Source organism: Nicotiana sylvestris, chromosome 3 (genome assembly GCF_000393655.2).
Source record: "Nicotiana sylvestris chromosome 3, ASM39365v2, whole genome shotgun sequence".
In the NCBI taxonomy this organism is placed as follows: Eukaryota; Viridiplantae; Streptophyta; class Magnoliopsida; order Solanales; family Solanaceae; genus Nicotiana; species Nicotiana sylvestris.
In genome coordinates, this window is record NC_091059.1 from 195,785,142 (window position 1) to 195,804,414 (window position 19,273).

Below are 19,273 nucleotides of genomic sequence, written 5' to 3' on the forward strand. Positions count from 1 at the left end.
CAAAGCCAAAGCCAAAGCCGAGCCGAGCGAGCGACGACGACGACGCGAGGGTTCATTCTCTTCAACTCCTTTTAAGAGCTTTAAGAAGTAATTCTATATATAAGCACACAAATGTGGTTGTCCCTCACCAATGAGGGACAAAGTGCAAGACAAAAGTTCACTTCCTCAAAATTTTCATTTTCCCTCCATTTTATTTCCTCCATTTCCAATTCACACTTCTTCTACTTTAAAGCCCAATGGCTTAAAGTCCAACAATCCCCCACATGAATGAGAATGTCTGTATTAAAGAAAGATCATAGATGAAAGCTATGTGATTTTGCAAGTAAGGATTAATTGCATCTGGATAAGTAGGTTTCCCTTTGAACTTTCCGTAGTGAACATATGTCGGATATACTCGGTCAATCGATAGATTTGATATCTTTGAACCGTCGAACTTTAGTGTATACCTAGACAGCCATATGTCACACAACCAACCCTTAACCGTCTTTTGGTTCTCATTATTGTGTTCGTTTTAGCCATGAACACCGCCTGGTCTCATAAGTGCGTAGAGAATTGGCCTTACAGAATTCTCCTTGAAGTGGCTTACACTTCACACTTATATAGGTGATTCCTAAACGTGCAATCCTTTAGATTGACACTATTTGATAGATACCTCATCAAACTTTGGTAATCATTAAAGAACGTGTAAAGTTCTATCCTTGTTACTGAACATTGTCTTCATCACGAGAATGGACCAAAGATTTTATTTTGACAATGTTGAACCGGTCAATCACAACTTTGTTTGAGCTCCTTGAACCTAGATCTCGGAACATCCAAAATTCTAGGTAGAGTTACCGCCATGTTGACTTGTCCTCGGCCATAGTCCCATTCCCTTAGATGATTTCTCAACTCCCTCTCTAGATAAGCCTTTTGTAAGCAGATCCGCCACATTATCCTTTGATCTTACATAATCAATGGTGATAATTCCACTAGAAACTAGTTGTCTAACGGTGTTATGTCTTCGTCGTATATGACGAGACTTTCCGTTGTACATAATGCTCCCTGTCCGTCCTATGGCAGCCTCACTATCACAATGTATGCAAATAAGAGCCAAAGGCTTTGGCCAGAACGGAATGTCTTCTAAGAAATTTTGAATCCATTCAGCTTCTTCACCGGCTTTATCTAAAGCTATAAACTCTGATTCCATTGTAGAACGGGCGATACACGTTTGTTTGGAAGATTTCCAAGATACTGCTTCTCCACCAACAGTAAAAACATATCCACTTGTGGACTTTGTTTCTGTTGAGCCGGTTATCCAATTTGCATCACTATATCCTTCGATAACCGCAAGATATTTATTGTAGTGCAAAGCGTAGTCTTGGGTATACTCCAAGTATCCCATAACTCGTTTCATTGCCACCCAGTGATGTTTGTTGGGATTACTTGTGAATCAACTAAGTTTACTTATTGCACAAGCTATATCAGGTCGTGTACAGTTCATGATGTGCATTAAGCTTCCCAACACACGAGCATACTCCAATTGAGACGTACTTTCACCTTTATTCTTTATAAGATGATGGTTTAAGTCAATTGGAGTTCTTGCACTTCTAAATTCCAAGTGTTTGAATTTTTCCAGTACCATTTTCACGTAATGTGACTGAGACAAAGCTAGACCTTGAGGAGTCCTCTGGATTTTAATTCCTAGAATTACATCGGCAACTCCTAAGTCTTTCATATCAAACTTACTAGCAAGCATACGTTTTGTAGCTTGAATGTCGGCAATGTCTTTGCTCATTATTAGCATATCATCAACATATAAGCAAACAATGACTATATGATTTGGAACGTTCTTAATGTAAACACATTTATCACATTCATTAATCTTAAAACCATTTGACAACATTGTTTGGTCAAATTTCGCATGCCATTGCTTGGGTGCTTGTTTTAGTCCATAAAGGGACTTGACAAGTCTGCACACCTTTTTTTCTTTTTCTGGAACCACAAACCCTTCAGGTTGGTTCATGTAAATTTTTTCCTCAAGATCACCATTTAAGAATGTTGTTTTTACATCCATTTGATGAATTTGAAGACCATACAAGGCGGCTAATGCTATTAGCATCCGAATGGATGTAATTCTTGTTACTGGTGAGTATGTGTCAAAATAGTCAAGACCTTCTCGTTGTCTAAATCCTTTGACAACAAGTCTTACCTTGTATTTGTCAATAGTACCATCTGTGAGCACGTGATTTTTGTTTACACGACAATTAATCCAAAAGAAATCGAAAAAATAATAATAAATTGTCTTTGTGTATAATTTTGTGAATTTGCTTAGCATTTTTGTAGCTTTTATCTGTGATTTGTTTAGTTTTATCAATTGAAAATACAAAAATATATGTCGCGCATAAAGTCGGGATCTGGTTCTACTATTAGGAATTAATTAAATCATAGTTGGTTTTTAAATGAATGAAAATAACAAAAATATTATTTTTGGTTAATTTTGTCATTTTTATTTTTTGGTGTGATTTTGTTTAGTTAATGTTTGATCTTGTGTGAGTCAATTTATGTCTTTTTAGTATAATTATAATTTCACAACTTATTTTAGGATTTTTGGTAGATTATTATTTAGAAAGGGAATTAGAAGAAGAAAAGAAATGGTTTAAATATGGACAAATCGAAATTGGGATGGTTTTTAGACCCAAAAATCAGGCCCAAACTCATTGATCCAATCCGGCCCTCCCCAGATACAAAAGAAACGACGCCGTTTTGGCACCCTTCATCTGAACCGTTGGTCAAACAGATCCAACGGTCCAGTTCAGGTCCCTCATTAATCCAAACGACGCCGTTTAGGCATGACCAATCAGACCCCCCCTCCCTCGCGTCGTCTCCCTCACTGAACCCAAACCCTTAGAACCCTAGCGCCGCCCCCTTTTCCCTCACCGTAAACCCGGCGGCAACAACGCCGGTGACCACCAGACTAACACCCCTAGTACACCTTGACCCCCTGAACACAGATCTACAAACCATGGGTCTCGAATCTTCCCCCACCGTCTCGAATCTTCGTTTGAAGATTCGAGCCGGACCCCAACCTATGCCAAACCCTCCCCCCCCCAAATCCATACCAGGTACCCCCCTGACCTCCCTCGTGACCAAATCAAGCTTGGTTTGGTCCGAATCTAACCAGAAAACCCCAAGTCCCAAATCAGGCCCAAGAACCCTAGAAATCCTGAATCTGAAGTTTTTGTCCAATTAAATGAGAAGGTTGGGTCTAATAGACCTTAATCGAAGTGTTTTGATCTTAGTTATTTAGTTGTCTGTATGACATGGAGTGCACAGGTGTTTAGTATATCGATAGTTAAATCTCATCTCTATTCTTATTTTAAACACGTAAGGCAGGTTGTTTCTAATTTGGCAAAAGATGCAATATAGTTCTAAGTCATTTAAACTGACTCTATCAAATTGGATTTCGTTAGGCAGTTTATAGGACCATGTTCGAATCCCATTAGTAGCAGCTTCTAATAGTTAATTCCATTAATCTAGTTTAAATAAGTTAGTTTAAATTCAACTCGAAGAATGTTTAGCGTGAGTTTTAGCATTTTATTAATCTTGTATGCAATTTCCTTTATTAAGTTAAAAGCATGTTCGCTCATGGAATAAGGAATGAAACAATTCCCCGCCTCATAAATAATTAATCTGATAATTAATAAGAGGCTGGAGCTGGCCAAGCACGTTAATTTAATTGGCGTGTATTTTCCTTCATTTTTAGAGACAAACATAATAGAAATGTAGTCGCTGTAGGTTTATCCTTTCAAAAAATGAGACGAGTCTCGTCAAATAAAAATGTAAATTGCGGGGCCCTCAATAATTGGTCAAGAAAATAAAATACTTAGAATTTGGGATGGACTGTTTAGTGAATTTCACTGCCTTCCCCAAAGATAATAACGCGTTAGACTCTTTAGGCGCGACTTAATTAAATTACATTCTTAAATTCGGGTGCGCATTTATGTGACCCAAATTCAAATCTCAACGGAGTCGGAATGTGTTAACAACCACGGGTGCATTGATTGTGACGTGGTTCGAGATGCATTTTTACGACGTTGCAATTCTATAAAAATAATAATAATAAAAGCGGTTTAAACTTAATAAAAAAAGCACATACGTTATAACATGTATTAAAATCAGATATTTAAGCCATTATAGCAATTTAAGCGACCGTGCTAGAACCACGGGATTCGGGGGTGCCTAACACCTTCCCTCGGGTCAACAAAATTCCTTACTTAGAATTTCTGGTTCGCAGACTTCATTTGGAAAGTCGAATATTTTCCTCGATTTGGGATTCAAGATAAACCGGTGACTTGGGACACCAAAAGCCAAACCTTTCCCAAGTGACGACTCTGAATTAAATAAATAATCCCATTTCGAATATTGTCACTTAAATTGGAAAAACTCCCTCGCGCATTTATCCTTCGGGATAGGCGCGCAAAAAGGAGGTGTGACAGCTCTGGCGACTCCGCTGGGGTTCGAATCCAGAATCTCTGGTTCAGGTTTCAGAATCCGAGCTTAGAATAATTGTTATATTTGGCTTTATTATCTGATATTTATTACATGTTTGGGCATAACGTGCTAAATGTTGTCTTTTACCGCTTTGATATTATCTGAACTGTATATAAATTGTGCCGAAACCCTTCTCTTCTTACCTCCGGGGAGGAGCTTGCTGGTCAAGACTCCCTATTCTGTTAGTGTCATACCCTGAAATAAGAAAGAGGCCGGATAAGTTACAAAGCCGGACGATCTCGTGGGTCCCCGGTACGTAGCCCCCTCCTCGACTCGAGTTGTCCGCTCGGGTACACAGTCTAGAACATATACCCAGGGTGAACCTAGTATAACAAAACCTCATGCCGGATCCCTAGTAGGAACGCTTATTTGCATCATGTTGCATTTGACATAGGAGACTCAACACAGGGGTTGGGTCCGTCTAGGACAAGCAACTCGAAATGAAAAGACCATCCTGCTATCCGGTTTGTTTTGCGCATTTATTTGCTTCGGTTCTGCATGCTGACCGGTTTCTAAAAAAAATCAAAAAAGAGGGAAAAGAAAAATAGCAGCGTAGGGAGGTAATTACTTATTTTGGAAAAATAAAACCAATGTCCAAGTAGTGTCAAAACCTCGCCGAAATTTTCTAAAAAAAAATGAAAACAAAATTTGTCTTTTAGTTTGATTTATTAAAAAAAAACATATATAATATAAAAAAAAATTTAATCACTTTCAAAATCCAAAAACAAAAAAAAAGTATTTGTTTAAAAAAAAAGGGAAAATTCAAAATTCAAAAAAAAATATTTTTTCTTTTGTAGTACCTCTTTCATTAAATTCAGACTAATAGTCCAAATACTTCCTTAAAAGATTTTTCGAAATTTCAAAAAAAGAGTAAAAAAAAGGTTTTAAATTCAAAGAAAAAAAATATTTCTTTAGTCTTCATCACTTTTCAAAAAAATAATAATAAAAAAACAAAAATATAAAAATCCAGAAAAAATATTTTCTCTCCTTTTCTTTAAAAGATTGTATTCAGGAAAAAAAAGGGTTTAGTTTATTTCCCTATTCCTGATCGCCCCGAACTACGCCGGTTTGATTCTCACAGGGTGCAAGATACGTAGACAACCCTCATCGGGTCCAACCTCCCCCTTTTCAAAATAGCCAAAATGTTAGAATTTTAATTTCGTCATAAATGAGTCGGGTGATGCCGTTTTGTCAAGAATAGCCGAATATTCCCGAAAGGGACGCTGGAAGGCTGACTTTGCATAAACAACCATTTTTGGTCTTTTTTTTTTTTGAATTTTGACCAATTTGCCCAACAACCTTAGAATCCTCGTCCCCGAGGCTCTGTGAGGCCGTGTTCCCAATATCGGGTCACTATTTTGAAAAAAAAAGAGTCATAAATAAATCAAGTGATTGTTTTTGTAAAAAATAGCCGAATGTTTCCGAAAGGGACGTCGGAGGGCTGACTTTGCATAAACAGCCACTTTTGGGTCATTGTTTTAGATTTGGTCCAGTTGACCCACACAACCTTAAAAATCTTCGTCCCCGAGGCGCTGAAGGGCCGTGTTTGCAACACTAGGTTTTATTGTAATTTGAAAAAAAAAACAAAGAGTCAGCGGTCAGGTGAATACCGTTTGGGCTTTTGGTCAAAATAAGCCGAGCCAGCTTTGGCAGTGTCTTAAACCGTTCTTGCCGAGATAGCCTTAGAAGTATCTTTTAGTTTTCAAAAGGCTATTTTCGTAAAAGAATGGACAAGTTTGAGAAATGTCATAAAATAATCTCCCCGACCTCAAAATTCATGTGAAATTAGGAAGGGGCCACGTTTGCAAAAACAGCCGTTTGGTCAAAATCGGCATATAGGGGAAGGAATCTGTCATTTTATTTTGCTTGAGTTTGTATTTCTTTTGATTAGAGAATGTGAGCCTTTTGACTTTCGAGCCTATTGTTCGTCTTTAAATAATTCCAAAAAAATGTTTTATTGTTGTTTACCTTTTATGTGTCCGAACTACGTAATGATCTGATTCACGCGGCATCGTGATACGTAGGCAATCCTTATCGGATCCGGTCACATTTTAACTGTAAATAATGAAAATAATAATATAAAAATAATAATAATAATAAAAATAAAATAAAGTATATGATAAATAAAGGGAAGCCTAAAGAGAAGCCGGAATGACGCATGTCATCGTTGCAAACATGTAGAAATTCACTTAACTGTATAGGTGCATCACGCCCCAACGTGAGATTACCTGTCTGTTATTTGTTTCAAACTAACCGTTTGCTTGCTGCTAAGCTCATGTTTTTAGAAAGGGTGGTTTGGTTTGGTGGAGGTCTGGCCTCACATTCATACTTTACGAGGTCGAAAGGAAGTGTTCAGTTGCCCGTCACTAAGTCGAGAGGGAGTATTCACACTTACTTCACGAGATCAAAGGGAAGTATAGAGATGTCTTACGAAATTCCTTTGCCGACAATTCCTGTCTCCGAGGAGAGTTCAATCTCGGCTATCCCAACTCCCAAGTCAGCAACTGCTGAGGAAAACAGAATCTTGCGGCTCCGCATGTTGGAAATGTTGGATGACTGGAATAACGGAAAAGAGCCACCGAGTGTAATCCCTGGATTCCTCGAGTTGTTCTCCAGGACAAGTGGGACTTCCAACGTCCCCATAAGCTATCCAACTACCCCATTCGGGTACCCGGCCATTTCAGCCCACTCTGCTGTATCACCCTTTGAGTCTTATCCCCTGATGTCAACGACGGATGTAGCTACAAACATATTCACCACACCGCCTTGTCCAATCGTGGCACAACCCACTACACACAGGCCCAATTTTGACTCTTCCTCATTCACATTCCAAGAACCATCCTTCTCACTGGAACCAACTCGGTTTACCACCAGCATTCACCCTCAACAGCCTCAACACGAGTTTACGCTGGGGCAAGACCAAAATCTCAAAGCTTTTGAACAAGATGAGATGGCAAAAAGAATGAGGAGCCTCGAGCAGAGTTTGAAAAACATGCAAGGTTTAAGCGGGCAGAAGAGTGTTTCCTATACTGATCTGTGCATGTTCCCTCACGTGCACCTACCCGTGGGTTTCAAAACACCAAATTTTGAGAAATATGATGGGCATGGCGATCCCATTGCTCACCTCAAGAAGTATTGCAACCAATTGCGTGGAGCCGACAGCAAAGAAGAATTGTTGATGGCATACTTCGGAGAAAGCTTGGTAGGAATAGCCTCAGAATGGTATATGGCCCAAGACATTTCTCGATGGCATATATAGGATGATCTCGCCAGAGATTTTGTAAGACAATTTCAGTATAATATTGACATCGCACCGGACAGAAATTCTTTGTCAAACTTGAAGAAGAAACCCTCGGAAAGTTTCAGAGAATATGCTATTAAATGGCGCGAGCAAGCATCAAGGGTAAAACCTCCTATGGACGAGATATAAATGGTCACTACTTTCCTCCAGGCTCAAGAATCAGACTATTTCCAAAACATGATATCAGCCATGGGAAAGCCTTTCGCGGAAGCGATTAAGATTGGGGAGATGGTGGAGAATGGTTTGAAAACGGGTAGAATTTTGAGTCAGGCAGCCATAAGGGCAACCTCCCAAGCCGTCCAAAGCGGGTCCGGAGGAATGGAAAGAGGGAAGAAAAAGGAAGAGACGTCCATGGCGGCATCAAAAGCAGGAGAATATCGTAACCCCAGACCCTGTTTTTCATAAAGAACCCCACAACATTATTACCCCCACCAAAATGTGACCTATGCTCCTCAACCCTACATGGTCATGAATACCCAGCCTTATGTCCAGCCGTCGCAGCAAGCCAATCGGGGCCAAGCTCCACCTCCCAGAAATCAGTCTCCTTACCGAAACCACTATAATCCTCGACCTTCCCAGAATAACTTCCGTCCGCGGGAAACACCCAGGAGACCCAACTATACACCAATCGGTGAACCCTACTCCACCCTGTTCCCCAAGCTTGTCCAGATGAATTTGTTGCAGCCCATACCCCCAAACGGGCAAAACCCAGAATCACCATCATATCAGCGGGGTGTCAGGTGTGCATACCATTCAGAGGTAGAAGGGCACGATACAAACAACTGTTGGACATTGAAACAAGCGGTAGAGAATTTGTTAGAGCAAGGGAAAATTGTGTTGAAAGACGAGGATGTCCCAAATGTGACCAATAATCCGCTGCCCGCTCACAACAACGGGCCGATAATCGGGATGATTTGTGAAGACAAAGAATTTGATCTGGCGCTTAAGGCCATAATTGCTATTGCTAATGCAGAAAGGAAGCCCAAGGCAACCCCGAAGCAAGAGAAAGAGAAAAAGAAGAGTAAAATCACCTAGACTGAACCAGAAAAGAAAATTGATGTATCCAAGCAAGCCTATGTGGTATGGGGGACGATCAAACCACCTCGGTTGAATGAGCCAGTGGTTATTGGACGCATACCACAGAAGCCAAAGTACAGTAAAGAGGAAGATGATGAGGTGTTCACGGTTGAAGAGAGTGAGGGAATATGTGAGGCAATGAGGAAAATGCTATGCGAAACACACATGGTCCAGCCAGGAGAGGGCACTAGCACCGCTGAGGTATCATACATGGGACCAAGCGCCAAGCTTCAAAACTGGAAGGCTACGCCATTCCTGATCAAGCGGGAGTCCTAGTAGACCTGTCTTGCCACTTTTTCTGCATCGCGAGCTATCCCAGGGTGTACCTCAGATGCTTTCTTTAGTTTCCTGTTTTTAATTACCTGAATGTCGACCCTGTTATCTTCCCAATTCCAAGAAATGAAATCATATTTCATCGTTCACTTTCTTTATTTTTTCAGAGTTTTGCTATATTTTCTTTTAGTTCTCTTCAATTCTAATGATGTAGCTTTAAATAACATGACATGCTTGCGGACTTCATGCCCAGATCCCAAGAACTCTGTCAGACTTCGAAATAATTGAAATATAGAGAAGTTGAGAAAATTAAAATAAAAGAATAGGAACAACTAAAGAAAATTGGTTCATGGTTTGGGAAATGTCCGTCACTGAAGCAGAGTTTGAGGATAGTGAGTGGGTCTAGACTCATATGGAACGTTGACCTTAATGACTGCAGTTTGTCACGAGCAATTGTACCAACAAAGAATGACCCGCACCTATAAATTTTGAAGTAGGGCAACTGGTGTTAAGGCGTATTCTCCCTCATCACTAGGAAGCAAAAGGAAAGTTTGCTCATAATCGGAAGGGTCCATACATCATTGGAAAATATTGCCAAAAGGAGCATTGTATCTGGGTGACATCGAAAGAAATGACCCCAACACAGCTATGAATGCAGATGTAGTACTATGTCTAAATCGCTCCGGCGATGTCTTTGCACAGTTGAGATGACGAAGGCTTTCATTCCCGCTATCCAAACACCATCAATCCTTCGCAAACCCTTTGAGCCGATTACCTTTCTTTGATTACCCTCTTTGGAACCCGGAAGTACAAAAAGAAAAGAAAAGAAAGAAAAGAAAGAAAAGAAAGAAAAAAAAAAGAAAAAAAAAGAGGAAAAGAAAAAGAAAAAAAAGAAAAGCAAAGAAAATAAAAGAAAAGAAAAACAAAACGGGAACAAAAACAAAACAAAAATTATTTCCTGAATTACGTCTGACTTGATTCCGAAAGGATATGTAGGCAGCCTCTCTCTGGGGTTCAGTCACACCAAAAATAAAATCCAAGAAGCTCCCCAAAAGTAAAACTAGGGCAGAAGTTATAATGGTTCGGCCATGAGACTGCCGAAAAGGTTCCAAAGTTGTAGTTCCACCCAAAATCATTTTACCCCAAAGACCTTGTCCAAGTCCTTCTGATCAATTGGCAAAGACAGAAAAGTGGAAAACGTCATTGTTGGAATCTGATAGAAGTCAAATTGAGAGAAATAAAATGAGAGAGTCTTATCGGTGAAAACCTTCGGGCACCATGAGGTGACGAGAGTAGAGAAATCAAAAATGAGAGAGGTCGATTAGCGAAAACCCGCAAAGGGCGTTGTCGGCCGAAAAGAGGATACTTCATCACTAAAAGTACTGGCAAGGTTCTCTGGTTTGGAAACACAGATCAATAGGTTCATAAGAAGCTAGAGTTTGGTGCGGATCGGGCATCCAGTCCAAGAAGCATGTCATGTTAGTTTGAAGCCAGCATGCACCCCAGATAAGTCCTTTTTTCCCCCGAAAGGGACGCTTCTCTTTAAACTCATATGCTTGCCTTTTGCATAGTTCTCTTTGAATCCCTTTCGGTTTAATTCTGATTCCATAACAATTACAAAGAAAAGGTGGCAGGACCGGTTTCACAAGGCCCCGCCTGGCAAGAGTCAAAGAAAATACATAGCCTCAGTGGTGTGTCAGTCCAATCCCGACTGACCATGGTGGTTGATTGCTTCCAAAGTAAAGACGTTCGAAAGGAAAGAAAGTCAAAGGCAAAGTTCCTAAGGGCAGAATAAAGCAAAGGACAGAGCCCACACGGGTGAGTCATCATGTAATCCTAAGGCTGAACCTGGTCAGTGTGAAAGAGATTCACCCTCAAGGCCAACAAGCAGCACAGTTCTCAATGGAAATGGGGACGGGATCAAGCGATGGAGACGATCAAGGCCACAAAACCAACCACCGTTTCAACTAATAATTTGTTCTTTGTTGAAAACAGGTCTTACTCAAAGCAACCGTGCAAGAAGCAGGTATAGCCCAAAAGAAATGAAATGCTCGAGCGTTGAAACAGCTTTGCAGCAGGAAAACAACCAAAAAGGAAGTTTCCCCAGAATTCTTTCATGCAATTTGAGAAATAAAAGGAAATATAAAAGGAAAACCAAAGAAAAGAAAGAAGACAAGAAATAAAAATGAAAACCCCAAAAGAAAAACAAATCATGGTAGCATAGGACCTCATTCCTCAATTATCCCGGTATAAACCGTGAATCTCCCTGGCATAACCCAAGGAGCTTTTTCTATCCAAATCCCGACCAAAAACCGTGGACTTCCCCGGCATAACCCGATGATTTCCCCGGCATAACCCGTGGACTTTTTTCGGCATAACCCGGTGATTTTTTCCGGCATAACCCGTTGACCTTTTCCGACATAACCCGATGATCTTTCCGGCATAACCCGATGATCTCCCCGGCATAACCCGATGATTTCCCCGGCATAACTCATGGACCTTCTTCGGCATAACCCGATGATTTCCCCGGATAACCCGTGGACCTTTTCCGGCATAACCCGATGATTTCCCCGGCATAATCCGTGGACCTTTTTCGGCATAACCCGATGATTCTTCCCGGCATAACCCGTGGACCTTTTCCGGCATAACCCGATGACTTTACCGGCATAACCCGAGGACTCTTTCCCTTTTTCGGCATAACCCGATAACTTCCCCGGCATAACCCGAGGACTCTTGCCTTTTTTCGGCATAACCCGATGACTTTTCCGGCATAACCCGAGGACTCTTTCCCTTTTTTCGGCATTAACCCATGGATCTCCCTGGCATAACCCAGGGCCCCTTTTTCTTTCCTCCCCGGCATAACCCGAGGACTTCTTTTTCTTTACGGCATAACCCGTGAACCTCCCTGGCATGACCCAGGAGCCCTTTTTCCTTTTCTACCGACATAACCCGGTCGGTTTACCGGCATAACCTGGCAATCCTCCCAATTTAGGGCTCCAATCCCTAAGTTGAACGAGCTTCCTTTAGCTGACATTAGGGCTCCAAACCCTGAGTTGAGCAATTTTTCTGTTAGCCGACATTAGGGCTCTAATCCCTGAGTTGAGCAACTTTCCTTTAGCCGACATTAGGGCTCCAATCCCTGAGTTGAGCGTTTTTCCTTTAGCCAACATTAGGGCTCCAATCCCTGAGTTGAGCAATTTTCTTTAGCCAATATTAGGGCTCTAATCCCTGAGTTGAGCGTTTTTTCTTTAGCCAGCATTAGGGCTCCAATCCCTGAGTTGAGCGTTTTTCCTTTAGCCAATATTAGGGCTCCAATCCCTGAGTTGAGCAACTTTTCTTTAGCCAGCATTAGGGCTCCAATCCCTGATTTGAGCGTTTTTCCTTTAGCCGACATTAGGGCTCCAATCCCTGAGTTGAGCGTTTTCCCTTTAGCCGACATTAGGGCTCCAATCCCTGAGTTGAGCGTTTTTCCTTTAGCCGACATTAGGGCTTCAATCCCTGAGTTGAGCGTTTTTCCTGTTAGCCGACATTAGGGCTCCAATCCCTGAGTTGAGCATTTTTCCTTTTAGCCAGCATTAGGGCTCCAATCCCTGAGTTGAGTAATTTTCTTTAAGCCAGCATTAGGGCTCCAATCCCTGAGTTGAGCAACTTTCCTTTAGCCGACATTAGGGCTTCATTCCCTGAGTTGAGCAATTTTTCTTTAGCCAGCATTAGGGCTCCAATCCCTGAGTTGCGCATTTTTACCTTTTGCGACATTAGGGCTCCAATCCCTGAGTTGCGCCTTTTAGACTAGAGGTTTCCAATCCCCTCATCAATCATGTAGATTTTTATGGCAATTAACTCATGAAATTTTCCTAGTAAAACTGGGGCAGAAAATTTCGTTCGTTTGTTTTGTTGTCTCAGCAGGTCTAACCTCGAGGCGCATGGATCGAGATGATCTACGGTTTGAGTCTCAATCCAGAATAAAAAAAAAGAAGAAAAAGAAGATGTTCCCAAATATTGGAACAAACAAAGGGCAGGTCGCTCAAAATTTGATTAAATTCCCGAGCTCCGCCAATCCCGTTTCACTCAATACTGCAGAAATAAACAAGCGCCTACAACTTGCGAGCATCAAGATTCGGATCAAAGTCTACAAGCAGAATCAGCTAAGACCCAAGATCAAGTTGCAAAAGAATTATAGATAGGAATCTTATAACTAGTGGTTGGCAGTTAGTTCAGTTTCAATTTCCTTTGTTTGTAATAAGGAGGTCGGTAAAGCAGTAGCGTCAATAGCAGCAGTAGTAACATCAAGCATTGCAATCCCATGGTAGTCCCAGCTACCAAAGTTTCCCGAACTACAGTGACCTGATTCCTGTTTAGCCCAGGATATGTAGGAAATCTTTGAAGCAAAGATTCAGTCAAATCTTTCAAAAATGTGCTTCACACGGAGTAGTCCAATGGGCAAAAATCGCTCATATCCGCTCACTTTATCTTTGCACGAAAACCTCGCATGTTTTCGGGAAAAGAGGGGCAGCTGTGAGCACGTGATTTATGTTTACACGACAATTACTCCAAAAGAAATCGAAAAAATAATAATAAATTGTCTTTGTGTATAATTTTGTGAATTTGCTTAGCATTTTTGTAGCTTTTATCTATGATTTGTTTAGTTTTATCAATTGAAAATACAAAAATATATGTCGCGCATAAAGTCGGGATCTGGTTCTACTATTAGGAATTAATTAAATCATAGTTGGTTTTTAAATGAATGAAAATCACAAAAATATTATTTTTGGTTAATTTTGTCATTTTTATTTTTTGGTGTGATTTTGTTTAGTTAATGTTTGATCTTGTGTGAGTCAATTAATGTCTTTTTAGTATAATTATAATTTCACAACTTATTTTAGGATTTTTGGTAGATTAGTATTTAGAAAGGGAATTAGAAGAAGAAAAGAAATGGTTTAAATGTGGACAAATCAGAATTGGGCTGGTTTAGACCCAAAAATCAGGCCCAAACTCATTGATCCAATCCGGCCCTCCCCAGATACAAAAGAAACGACGCCGTTTTGGCACCCTTCATCTGAACCATTGGTCAAACAGATCCAACGGTCCAGTTCAGGTCCCTCATTAATCCAAACGACGCTGTTTAGGCATGACCAATCGGAGCCGTTCATCCCTTCCAATCCAACGACTCCCAAGCTTTCCCCAGATACCCGACCCACTGAAACCCGGATTGACCCATCCCCAACATGAGACCAAACGATGTCGTTCCCTTAAGTGGAAAGATCAAGGCCGTTGATCATTGATGATCCAACGGCCATGATTGAACCACCCATCCCGTATATAAGCCTTCCCCTCTCACCCCACGCCCTAAGCCAGACCCCCCTCCCTCGCGTCGTCTCCCTCACTGAACCCAAACCCTTAGAACCCTAGTGCCGCCCCCTTTTCCCTTACCGTAAACCCGGCGGCAACAACGCCGGTGACCACCAGACTAACACCCCTAGTACACCTTGACCCCCCTGAACACGGATCTACAAACCATAGGTCTCGAATCTTCCCCCACCGTCTCGAATCTTTGTTTGAAGATTTGAGCCGGACCCCAACCTATGCCAAACCCCCCAAACCCCAAATCCATACCAGGTACCCCCCTGACCTCCCTCGTGACCAAATCAAGCTTGGTTTGGTCCGAATCTAACCAGAAAACCCCAAGTCCCAAATCAGGCCCAAGAACCCTAGAAATCTGGAATCTGAAGTTTTTGTCCAATTAAACGAGAAGGTTGGGGTCTAACAGACCTTAATCGAAGTGTTCTCAGTTGAGAACACTTCGATTAAAGTCCGTTCAACCCCAAAAGAGGTTCGATTCAGAATCCGAGACATGGTCGTCTGATTTTCAATTCTTTAAGGTATTTTCTTCTTCTTTTCCTTGCCTGTTCATGTTGTTTGTTTTGTTAAATGTTTGTTCATGTGTTCAAATGTTAGTTGATTTGTTTTTTTATTTTTTGTGTCGACTATTCTATCCACCTTGCCCGGACCTTTTATTTGGTCGAGTTTTTCTCTATTCACTGATTGAGTGTATGTGTGTTAACTATATAATCGATTGAAATAAATTTGGTCGATCAATTAGTTTCCGGGGCAAATCTTTGTTTTGACAGTACAATTTGCACCCCCTGTTAATACTGTTCGATTCTGATTCATTTGGTATTGATTGAATGTGTTGTAATTCGCGTAGTCGATTCGATATATGTCGTCAATTGGTTTCAGTTTGGAATGGTAACTAATCTGACTTGTGTTGTTTAGTTCTCACTAAGGCATTGTTTGAATCCAACTACGAATTGAGTATAGTTGTTTATAGTATGTCAAGTTAAGTCAGAAACCACTTAAGGATTGGTTATAGTTGCAATCTTAATGGAAATTTCAGAGCTTAAGTTAAGTGGACTGCCAGTTTGAGTATGGTTGAACCATTAGAATAATCTATAGTGCAAATACACCTTGGCTGACATCTTTACAGATGAGAAGTCAGGTGTAAACTGAGTTTAATGATAAAAGGCTGAAGATGCACATGAGAATGGTAGTGGAACCTGCTGTACAGCAGGATATCCACTGCCTTTCTGAATTTCAGCAGTTTAAAGTAGAAGAAAACCCCATGCCTAGACAATCCAAAGTGGAGATGACAACCTTTAAGGCTTATTTTAAGCCCTAGGCAGCCTGTCTTTAAGGACAATTTTCTTCCCTTCTATAGATATAAAGGTGCAGACCTGAAAAGAGTAGGAAAAAAAAGAAGGACCCCTGAAAAAAACTAAAGAGTTTCAGCCATAAAAGCCTCTCTAAAAATCTATCTCCCTTTAGTTTTCAGCAACATAAAGAATCAGAAAACTAGGCAGAGACCCAAGAGTTTAAAACCAGAAAAGGATATAGAGAGAGTTTGTTTCTATATAAAGAGAGAGTTGTTTCAAGTTCAATTGAGTTTTTTTTGGTGTTGATTTTTGTTGTTGGGTTTACAAAACATTTCGGGCTTTGTTGGAGTGTTGTTTCTAGTTTGGAATTGGTGTTGCTGTTGGTTTGAATCTGCTACTGCTGCTGTGACTATAGTTTGTTGTTGCTGCCATTCTTTTGCTGCTGCTGATTTGTCTACCTTCTTCTTCTTCTTTTGTGTTTCAACATCCAGGTACACACTAGAATTTCACATCGATGTAACCGTAAAAGCATGAAATGAAAGATGCGAAGGAGTTTAATCATTTGCTGCTGTAATTACAGCTTTATAAAATGTTGTTAGATTTGTGTAATTCGTTAGTTTGTAACTCAATAGAAAATACATTAGGTAGCTTGTACTTAATTGAAACTTAGTTTGTTTAACACTGTTGATCTTAGTTATTTAGTTGTCTGTATGACATTGAGTGCATAGGTGTTTAGTATATCGATAGTTAAATCTCATCTCTATTCTTTTTTTAAACATGTAAGGCAGGTTGTTTCTAATTTGGCAAAAGATGCAATATAGTTCTAAGTCATTTAAACTGACTCTATCAAATTGGATTTCGTTAGGCAGTTTATAGGACCATGTTCGAATCTCATTAGTAGCAGCTTCTAATAGTTAATTCCATTAATCTAGTTTAAATAAGTTAGTTTAAATTTAACTGGAAGAATGTTTAGCGTGAGTTTTAGCATTTTATTAATCTTGTATGCAATTTCCTTTATTAAGTTAAAAGCATGTTCGCTCATGGAATAAGGCATGAAACAATTCCCCGCCTCATAAATAATTAATCTGATAATTAATAAGAGGCCGGAGCTGGCCAAGCACGTTAATTTAATTGGCGTGTATTTTCCTTCATTTTTAGAGACAAACATAATAGAAATGTAGTCGCTGTAGGTTTATCCTTTCAGAAAATGAGACGAGCCTCGTCAAATAAAAATGTAAATTGCGGGGCCCTCAATAATTGGTCAAGAAAATAAAATACTTAGAATTTGGGATGGACTGTTTAGTGAATTTCACTGCCTTCCCCAAAGATAATAACGCGTTAGACTCTTTAGGCGCGACTTAATTAAATTACATTCTTAAATTCGGGTGCGCATTTATGTGACCCAAATTCAAATCTCAACGGAGTCGGAATGTGTTAACAACCACGGGTGCATTGATTGTGACGTGGTTCGAGATGCATTTTTACGACGTTGCAATTCTATAAAAATAATAATAATAAAAGCGGTTTAAACTTAATAAAAAAAGCACATACGTTATAACATGTATTAAAATCAGATATTTAAGCCATTATAGAAATTTAAGCGACCGTGCTAGAACCACGGGATTCGGGGGTGCCTAACACCTTCCCTCGGGTCAACAGAATTCCTTACTTAGAATTTCTGGTTCGCAGACTTGATTTGGAAAGTCGAATATTTTCCTCGATTTGGGATTCAAGATAAACCGGTGACTTGGGACACCAAAAGCCAAACCTTTCCCAAGTGACGACTCTGAATTAAATAAATAATCCTATTTCGAATATTGTCACTTAAATTGGAAAAACTCCCCCGCGCATTTATCCTTCGGGATAGGCGCGCAAAAAGGAGGTGTGACACCATCGTCCTTCATTTTCTTCTTGAAAATCCATTTAGAACCCAACGTTTTGTTACCTGGAGGAAGATCAACCAATTCTCAGGTATGGTTGCTCAATATGGATTCTATTTCACTATTGACAGCTTCTTTCCAATATTGTACTTCTGAGGAAGACATTGCTTCCTTGAAGGTATGGGGCTCATTTTCTAACAGAAAAGTTTGAAAATCTGGACCGAATGAAGTAGATATCCTTTGATGTTTACTTCTTCTTGGATTTTCTTCATTAGGCATACCATTTGTTATTTCCTCCCGAGGTCGTTTTGACTTTTGGCAGGTCACTTCACTTTCCTTTTTATACGGATAAATAGTTTCAAAGAATTCAACATTATCTGATTCTATTATCGTATTAATGTGAATCTTAGGATTTTCTGATTTATGAACCAGAAAACGATATGCCTTGCTATTGGTTACATATCGAATAAACACACAATCAACCGTTTTTGGACCTATCTTAACCCTTTTAGGTTTAGGAACTTGTACCTTAGCTAAACACCCCCACACTTTGAAGTATTTCAAGCTAGGCTTCCTTCCTTTCCACTTTTCATAAGGAATGGACTGTGTTTTACTATGAGGTACACGGTTGATTATCCGGTTAGCTGTAAGTATAGCTTCCTCCCACAAGTTCTGTGGTAAGCCAGAACTTATTAGCAATGCATTCATCATCTCCTTCAATGTTCGATTCTTCCTCTCCGCAATTCCATTAGACTGTGGAGAGTAAGGGGCAGTTGTTTGGTGAATAATGCCATTCTCCAAACAAATTTTTTCAAAAGGAGATTCATATTCGCCACCCCTATCACTTCTTATCATTTTGATCTTTTTGTTTAGTTGCGTTTCAACTTCACTCTTGTATTGCTTGAAAGCATCAATTGTCTTATCTTTACTATTAAGTAAATAAACATAGCAGTATCTCGTGCTATCGTCAATAAAAGTAATAAAATATTTTTTCCCACCACGAGATGGTGTTGACTTCATGTTGCAAATATCTGTGTGAATTAAGTCTAAAGGACTTGAATTCCTTTCAACGGACTTATAAGGATGCTTAGCATACTTTGATTCCACACATATTTGACATTTGGAATTAATGCAATCAAATTTTGGCAATACTTCTAGATTTATCATCTTCCGCAATGTTTTGAAGTTTACGTGACCTAAACGCGAATGCCATAAAGTGTTTGACTCAAGTAAGTAAGAAGAAACATTCACTTTATTGATAGGAACTGCTATTACATTTAGCTTAAAAAGGCCCTCATTTAGGTAACCTTTTCCTACATATACATCGTTCTTACTAAGTACAACACTATTAGAAACAAAAATACATTTGAATCCATTCTTGACAAGAAGTGAGGTAGACACAAGATTCTTGCGAATTTCTGGAACATGGAGGACTTGATTTAGAGTCACTATTTTTCCCGACGTCATCTTCAACGCAATCTTGCCAACTCCTTCAATTTTGGCCGTAGATGAATTTCCCATGAAGATTGTCTCGTCGGGTCCTGCGGGGGCATAAGAAGAAA